Source organism: Genypterus blacodes, unplaced genomic scaffold (assembly GCF_046128005.1).
Source record: "Genypterus blacodes isolate CSIRO-AG114 ecotype Tasmania unplaced genomic scaffold, CSIRO-AGI_Gbla_v1 ptg000037l_1, whole genome shotgun sequence".
NCBI classification, from domain to species: Eukaryota; Metazoa; Chordata; class Actinopteri; order Ophidiiformes; family Ophidiidae; genus Genypterus; species Genypterus blacodes.
In genome coordinates this window covers 992,507-1,000,805 of record NW_027466850.1, presented here as the reverse complement: position 1 = coordinate 1,000,805, position 8,299 = coordinate 992,507, and positions in this window count along the sequence as shown.

Here is an 8,299-nt window from a genome sequence, read left to right as displayed (position 1 = left end):
TTTGTATTGTCAGATAGTTTAAGTGGATAAATCGAGGACACTATTACCTGAGTGTGGAGGGTCTTGTTTTTGTTATAGTTTGGAAATTCATTCATTATTGGAGGACAGAAACACTAATTTCTATTAGGGTTGTATATATAGAAATGGTATCAGACCAAAAGAGAAGCATGTTCAGAGAGCGATGCCTGTGCATGTGTGTTAAGAGGTGCTTACAGGATTTCCCAGGGTTTCCTTCAGGTCAATGGTTACCCAATCTCGTTAGCTCGTCTTTCTGGAAAGAAAACCATGCCAGAGTGACTCGCATGCCATGTGAGAGTTTTCTTCCTTCTAGCCTATCACTCCGCTCTGATGGATGTTTCAGTGTTGTGGCAGCCTAACAGGGCTTCACTTCACATCTTACGGTCCGGTGCTCCTAGACAAAAGGCCCAGGCTATGTCATAGGGCTGTGATCCAACTTCAAACAACCTCCATGTTGTATAATACTTGGCCTACAAGGCAGTCATCAGAGAATGCATACATCCATGACACTGCACTGGTCACTAAATCCTCCAGAAACTAAATATTGATATTAAATGGCACAGCAATATTACTTTTAATTACAGTACCCAAGACCTGGTACTGGTGCAGAGCGGCGCTTGTGTTGCTCGATCTGGCCGTGTCTTGCTTGACCTATTTTAAGTACTTACTGAGCCAATGGTCGCTGGCAAGCTGCTGATGCCTCTACTGTGGCAAAGAAGACTGGTGGCAGGAGAGATCTGGGTCATACAGCATTTGTAAGTGTATCCCCAAAACAAGCTTTTTCAGTAAAGGAGTCAATTAACGCTTATTCCATCACTCATCTGTCTGCAGTTTGACCCATTTAACCAGCCTTCTGTTCTTTTTGTGTCTAAGTAGAGTAAACAGTGAGTGGACCTTGAGGAATGTGTGTGGAGGGTCACAGTCCAAAGCCACTTCTAATATCTATGCAGAATAAGCTTTTGTGTGCACGGCATAGAATGAGAATGTGATGCACTGTTCAAGTTTAAAATAGAACTTGAACTCAGTAAAATTCCGTTGGGGCTTTGATTCTTCAGCAATGGATGCAAATGCTCCTTTGAAGGATAAAGACAACACATTTCAGCTTAAGAGTTGGGGACAAACTGCACTCTGCGGCAAATAGTTCCCTAATTTCCAATCCCATGTGGCCTAAATTACATCTGATGCTGACATCAGAGGGCTTCCACCCCTTGACCACGCAGACTTGTACTTCCCCTACATGCGCTCTGACTGCGTATGCGCTTAAAAAACAAGATGGATTCTGTTTGAAGAGAGGTAGCATCTTTACAATAGAGTACATATTTGACAGAGTGTAAAGGCAGTCAACTCTTGGGGAGAACACAAAGTCGATGGGAAGAGATGAAGATATGTGCAGGAGAAGTGAAAGTATCGTTCCAGGTCAAGAAGAAGTCTGTTGTCGCCATGCTCAGCTGGCTGGCTGGCTGGTTACATGAAACATTGTGTTCGGTCAGCAGATTGACAGGTATCTCTACTAGCTTTGTATAAATTGACCTTTAGAATTCATGATGGGGAAATCATCACTATTACTGGTTTTATAATAGATCCATGACTCCTCCCTCTTAATCTCTGGGACAAGAGGAATGAAGCAGTGAAAGCTCTAGCTGCAGATGATGATGGGCCCATATGAGCCACTTATAGGCTCTGGTAAATATAGTGTGTTGATAGTGATGTGTGCTCCTGGCACTCTGACACCTACACCAAGTCAAGGACAAGCTTGTTTACTCTTGCATTCTCCACCAATACCCACACTCCTCACATCATTACTTCCCTATCCCGGCATGGAATAAACAATGACTCATCTGATCATGAGGCTCCGACTGTGTGATGACCAAAATACAGTTAAAGCAGGTGTTTGACATTTGGCACGTCTTAACATCAAGTCAATTGTGAACTAATGGTAGCACAAACACTACTAACACTACATTCTGAATATGTGTAACAATCAATGACAATGACGAATGATCCTGAGTTCATTTACGGCAATGAGGATGTTTGGTTTAACAGTAAAAGCCATTTAGCCTAAGTGACTAAGAGCAATACCAGGAACATGTTGCGGGGGTGTGACATTGTCCTCTGCTACTTCCTGGGATTTTTGCCTGGACTATCTCAACACAAGGCCTGGCATGATCTGTTCTCCAGCCAAGAGTGTGGGTATGTCACTTACTCCCACCTCCTGCTTGTCTTGTCTCGCAAATGAAAGTAAAAGCTGCAATTGGTAAGTTTCTTTCTTCTGTAGTGTTTACACAGGGAAGGGTTATCAACACAGATAGGAAAGGGTGAAAAGTAAATAGGTTGATAACACTGGTTCATCTTAACAGTGTGTTTTTGATTCTGCCGCAGTACAGATTGCAGTTTATTTGTCTCAGAATTAGACAAAGAGTCAGATCAGTTTCAAGACTTTGGCTACAGGAGAACCTAACACACGTCACAAGTGTACGTCAGATTCTTCAAGTCCATTGACACATTCCCTCAGTGCATTCTTGAGGCTGAAAACAGTCTATAAAAATAAACTACTTCTTCTGTTAAAGGCAAAGAGAGACTGAAATGCTTGAACATAATGTTCCCTCCGCACACTGAGGCTGTAGCTCAGAATTCCAAGGTCACATTCATTTCAAAGTAGGAATAATGCACAAACAAGCTATGGAATCTACTCTGTATCCTGTGCACATGAGTGAAAGCTGAACACGTGCAGCTTTATGGCATCGGCCCAACATACTGCAGGCTATGCTTAAAGCATTGGTGAGGGGCAGGAGCCCCAACAAGTGTTTGTATACAAGTTCATGCAATCACGAGATGCTCTAACAGTAGCTGATTGCAGACTTTAAAAGCCATTGATCCTACTTAAGTTGCTGGAGATAACGATGCTATCAGCCCATCAGCGAAAAAGCAGCCCAGCCGTGACCTACTTAAATAAGCAGCTGACTGATTGTCTATGAGTGCAGATGGTGAGCCTGGTTAAAGATAGGGGCCCTCTGGATGCGTAAGTGTTTGTAAACATGAATGTCACACAGTAATGTGAGACGTGGGGAATTTCTAAGAAATATTATCACGATTTAGTTTGTGACTTGACCAAAGAAGTCCCACACGGTTTATGTTGCTGTCCATTGTGTGGAAGCATCATTCACGTGCTTGTATCGGTAATAGATACCAACCTAACCGTTACGGCCCAGTTTCCACATCCACTGGATCAATGCTGCAGTTCTGCACTGGTACATCACTATGGGAACAGTCTCGGCAGGATAGCAATCATGTGAGCGTGGGAAGAGACATTCAAGGCCCTGTTGGGTTGAAAACACAGGGGCTTTAAAGTTTCCAACAAGAGGTGAAAAGCCACCATGTCTGTATAAGCAACAGTGCATGTGTTGGTTACAGCTGCTCCACCAACTAATAAACATGTAATCAAAGTCGGGAAATAAAAAGTTTCCTGTGTCCTTAAATCATCCTTCAAGTAAACACGGACATGTTTCAGGTTCATAGTTCAGGTTATAAATATCCACAGTGACTCCTGTTCAGTGATCAGTTATAACTCTGCTGACACATTTCTACACCTCCACCCTTGCCAAATTATCACGGCCACCCCCAAGCTTCACTCTTGACTCCTGACCTCCGAACACATAATATCCCAAGCAGTGATTTCCCCTGACAAGTCGAGACATTGAGCCAGTTTTCACGCTACGAACGCTCAGGATCTGTGTGTCCTGGTTGTGACTGTGACATTTGAGTGCCAATCCGAGGCACCGCGTCAAGTCCACTCCACATTGGGTTCATCCTTGGACACTCGCCGGCAGCCCTGCTTAGTCGGCCCACATCGGGCCTAAGTTGTCATCACATCCAGGTCCAGTCAAAGTCAAACGTGACGATGTGTTATTCACAGACAAATAGACTAGAACAGGTGGTGCTTGATTGGGACTTAATGAAGAAATCTATAAACACTGCAGCTCAGTCTGAACAATTATTAAGGATTTACTGTTTATAGAACGTGTTGCTCGAAAACCTTTGGAAATCTGTGATAGCAAATTAAATTTTCCATAAAAGAACATTTCAAACACTAAATAATTGATTTCTTATTTGTCAGTGTTTACAGGGAAAGAACGACAGCAATCCCTCCAGCTCATACTTGAGCCTCTCACTGCACCTACAGTCCAAATATCTGTCAACAACCCCAATATTTAGGAACAGGGTGCAGTGTTTCCTGTATATGGTTTTTTGAGAAGAACAGATGCAGACACTGACACTCATATAAACCTATGAATACCACAACACAATGATTGATATGCAGCTCCACTGCTCACAACAACAAAGCCAAGCACACACTCTGCTTCTCCAAACTATCTTAGTCAATAGTACAAAAGTAAACAACGGTAAGAACACAACAGTATTCAATGCAACACCCTAATTAGTTTTTGGGTTTGTGGTGACATCGTGTCAACAGAATACTTATCTTTTCTCATGACATGCGACTTTAGTTGGGAGTTTAAAGCAAAGATGGGTGTAGTAAGGTGCTGACACAGTCTGTGCAGTTCAGCGTTAGTGGGTGGAGTCTATGAGGGAGAAAAGAAAACAAACTTTGTAACCTTGTGCCCTGCATGAGTTGGTATGTTCCCCCAGGCTCTCCAAAACTGGAGTCGATAGAAAGCATAGGAGAAGCACACATATGAACCACTTATGAATAACACTTGCATGATAAATAAAAGTCTAAAATTCCAATGTTACAACAACCTAAGTGTTATGCGTTGGAGAGTGGAGAGCAATGGCAGGCCTTGCAGTTGCAGTTTGTCCCTGCAGTTCACTGTACAATAATGATTTCCATATGACTGAAAGAGAGTTATAAAAACAAAACCACTCCTCCTGCACTCCACGTGTGAGACAGAACATCACGTGGAGCCGAGCACTGCCAAAGACAAGAAACCAAAATATTTTGATTTTCATGCTTGCGAACACCACACACACACACACACACACACACACACACACACACACACACACACACACCCACACACACACACACACACACACATTGCCTCTCAGCTCAAACACGTGCACTCTGGACATTCTGGCCAAAAAAACAAGGCAGGGAGACATTCAATCATTCGAGGACTTCCTTGAAACTCCAGTACATCTGCTTAAATTATCACCCAGGCACAACTCAGAGAACGCATATGGCTCCTCCATTATTTACCCCTGACTTGAATCCAACTTTGCAGTGCAGTTGATCCTCTAGAGCTAAATATTCCTTCATGTTTTGCTGACCTTATGAGAATGCACAGTTTTAAATGGAAAGGGAAAATGGTGTTGACGCAGGGATTTAAAGTCTTGCACCTGGGACAAAGTGAACACCTGCTTGTCCCCCACAGCTTAGATTAATGCACGTGACATAAAATGCATACTTGTTTTTTCTCTCTTAGGCAGAGAATTTCCAGCTGAAGTGAAAACTGCACCTAATAAATTCTTTAAATGCAAAGATTGTGTATGCAAATGTCCTGACAGTCACTTTGCTATTTGGTTCACTGTCAAGTTGACTTTAGCATGTGCCAGTTTTCTTCTCTGTTTCGTGGAAAAATGAAGTAAACATCATCTGTTGTAAGTCAGACCCAAGGCTCCGCCCCCATTGGTCTAGAAAAAAGAGCATGTTTTGGTTTTTGAGCTGCAGCTGGAGGGGCTCATGGAGTTCCCTCACATATCAGTCTGTGTGTGTGTCTGTGTGTATGCGTGACCGAGAAGTTACAGAAAATATACGTCCAGCATGCTCCAGCTGAGTTATGTAACAGTGAACCCAATCTTATCTTAACCTCATGACTTTATATTGACATGAAGTACAGGCTGTTCAGGGGTAGTAGCACTACAAACACAAACAAAACCACGTTACACAATTTCACAATCACCCTTAAGCTGGAGAGCCGTTTCACAGATTAGGATTCTTCCTGGGACCAAGCAGGACAACAGGGAACTTAACTTCTGTTACTTTTTGCAGTACAACTTTGGATCTTTAACATTTGCAAGAACTCTGTGGTGCATCCTGTGTTTATCTGTACCCATACTGCTTACAGAACGCTTCCGTTCAGCAATCTGGCCTGTACACCCCCTAATTACATTCACAGCTGATGTTTAAACAGTAAGTATACAGTATGCTATAGCTGACCTGCTCTCATGTTACATAGAGGCTGATTGTTGCTGTGCTTTCTCCAACCGTCTCAGCCAGATTAAGAACTGCGTCAACGACAACAAAAACTTAACTCATTTAGTGTGAGTTACAGTTAATATGACAGGCATGTACCATCACATGATCCAATGACATGTACAAGGAAGATAACTTCACTACAGAATCACATTAGTTGTTGTGACGAATGTACTGAGGCTGTTAAAGGCATACATGTTTGTCACGCACTTATAGTATATTAGCTACAGCTATTCACAACAAATGTACTTTATGGAACGGTCTATTCTTGACTCCCTGATTTCCCTGAAACCATTTGCATAGCAATGGTATTGTATGTGGAGCCTGTAAATGCTGCTTCATTGGAACACTGCAGGGACAGACCAGTGCAACTCAGACAAACCCAAACTGACCCCACACAGGTTTCTTTGTGTGTTTAATCAGAGCTTGCACACACACACACACACACACACACACACACACACACACACACACACACACACACACACACACACACACACACACACACACACAGAGGCCATTCAGTACTTCAATATCACTGATTGGCGTTATCATAGTGGGGAAAGTCAATATGGGACCCTGTCAAAATAAGTTTAAACTGGGCTTTTATTGATTCTGCAACTGGAAGCCTTTTCTGTCTAGAGACACTGGACGTGACTTAAACCTTCAACGAGACGGGTCAGAGCAAGTGCTCTGCTCCAGAAGGCACTCAGAGAAAGCATACCTCAGCCAATGACGAGTATTATGATTCCATCTCTCAAGGATGAAAAAACAAACTATATCTGAAATAATTCAAAAATGGGGCAAAATCAATGTGAATAGGCCAAAGGAATCCTACGCTGTACAGTTCAAAAGTTATTGGCTCAAAAACCAGCGCCACCATCAGGCCAACAAGTGTCAAGATTAAAAGGGTTCTTCCCTGGATTGTGCCCAACCTGGCAACCAGTTTAACAAAGTGTCCCAAGAGTCTTTCAGTGTTTGGTGTGTTGTTCTCTGCCTGTCACCATGTGCAGCAGTGCTGAGTTGCCCAATTCATCGCCCTGTCCACATAGTTTGTTGACAAGACTGACTCACTAACAAGCTCATCAGTTAGGAGAGAGAATTTTAGTTTCAGGCTTTCCCAGAACTGCTCAGAAGTTCCTAGGATTGTGTTACATGGAATCACCTCAGGGTCTGAAAGTTTGTGTGAAATCAGAGTAAATGTAAGTGGGTTAAAGTGCATGCGTGCAACATTTTTGCTGAGAAAACAGAAAATGGAAACAGAGAAATACACATATCAAGAACCACCTGAGCTTATCTGAATATGAAGCCGGCGTGTGAAGGTTAACTGTAACTGGACCAGGCTCTTTAAGTTTCAGAGCGCTACCAAGTTTGAATAATTTAGAGCTGAACAGCATTTCCATGAGGCATGCGAGCACGTGCACAGATACATACACAGGATGTTCACAATGGATTAGTTCCTTGTTCCTTAAAGTGGTTTATGCACACGTTCCCACCCCGACACGCTGACTGCTGCAAAATCTGAGTCACAGATGCTGGTCATGTTATTGCAGCAATAACTCAAGTTTGTTTTCCTGAATGTTTGGATCCAAAAGGGAGGTTAGAGCTTCCCACAAAGAGTTGCTTCACTTTTGCAGAACAGGACAGCTGCAAATCAGAGAGAGGACATTACCTCATTATAAATAAAAGCCGATTTCCTTTCAAAGTGTTGGAATCTCTCTTCACTTTCCAATTACTTTTGTGTCCCAGTGCAAGCTATGTATTGTTAATCAATAAAGCATTAGGCTCAGTATTGGATGGGCAGATTGATTTGTGGACACATGATGATGTCTAGTTTGAGCATGGGTGATTCCATTCTGGGCTCTACTTGTACCTTGCATGACATCTTCATGTAGATGCAGCATTCAGATAAGGAAAACACATGTTAATACAATAAATGAAGAGAATAAAACGTGATTGAAAGCCGGTCTGGGCCGGGAGGCGTTCCTGAGGTCTGTGCAGAGGTCGGTTTGGTTCTCTGAGCTCAACTCATGAAGTTATTGTGACAGGCAGTATGTTAACATGCAC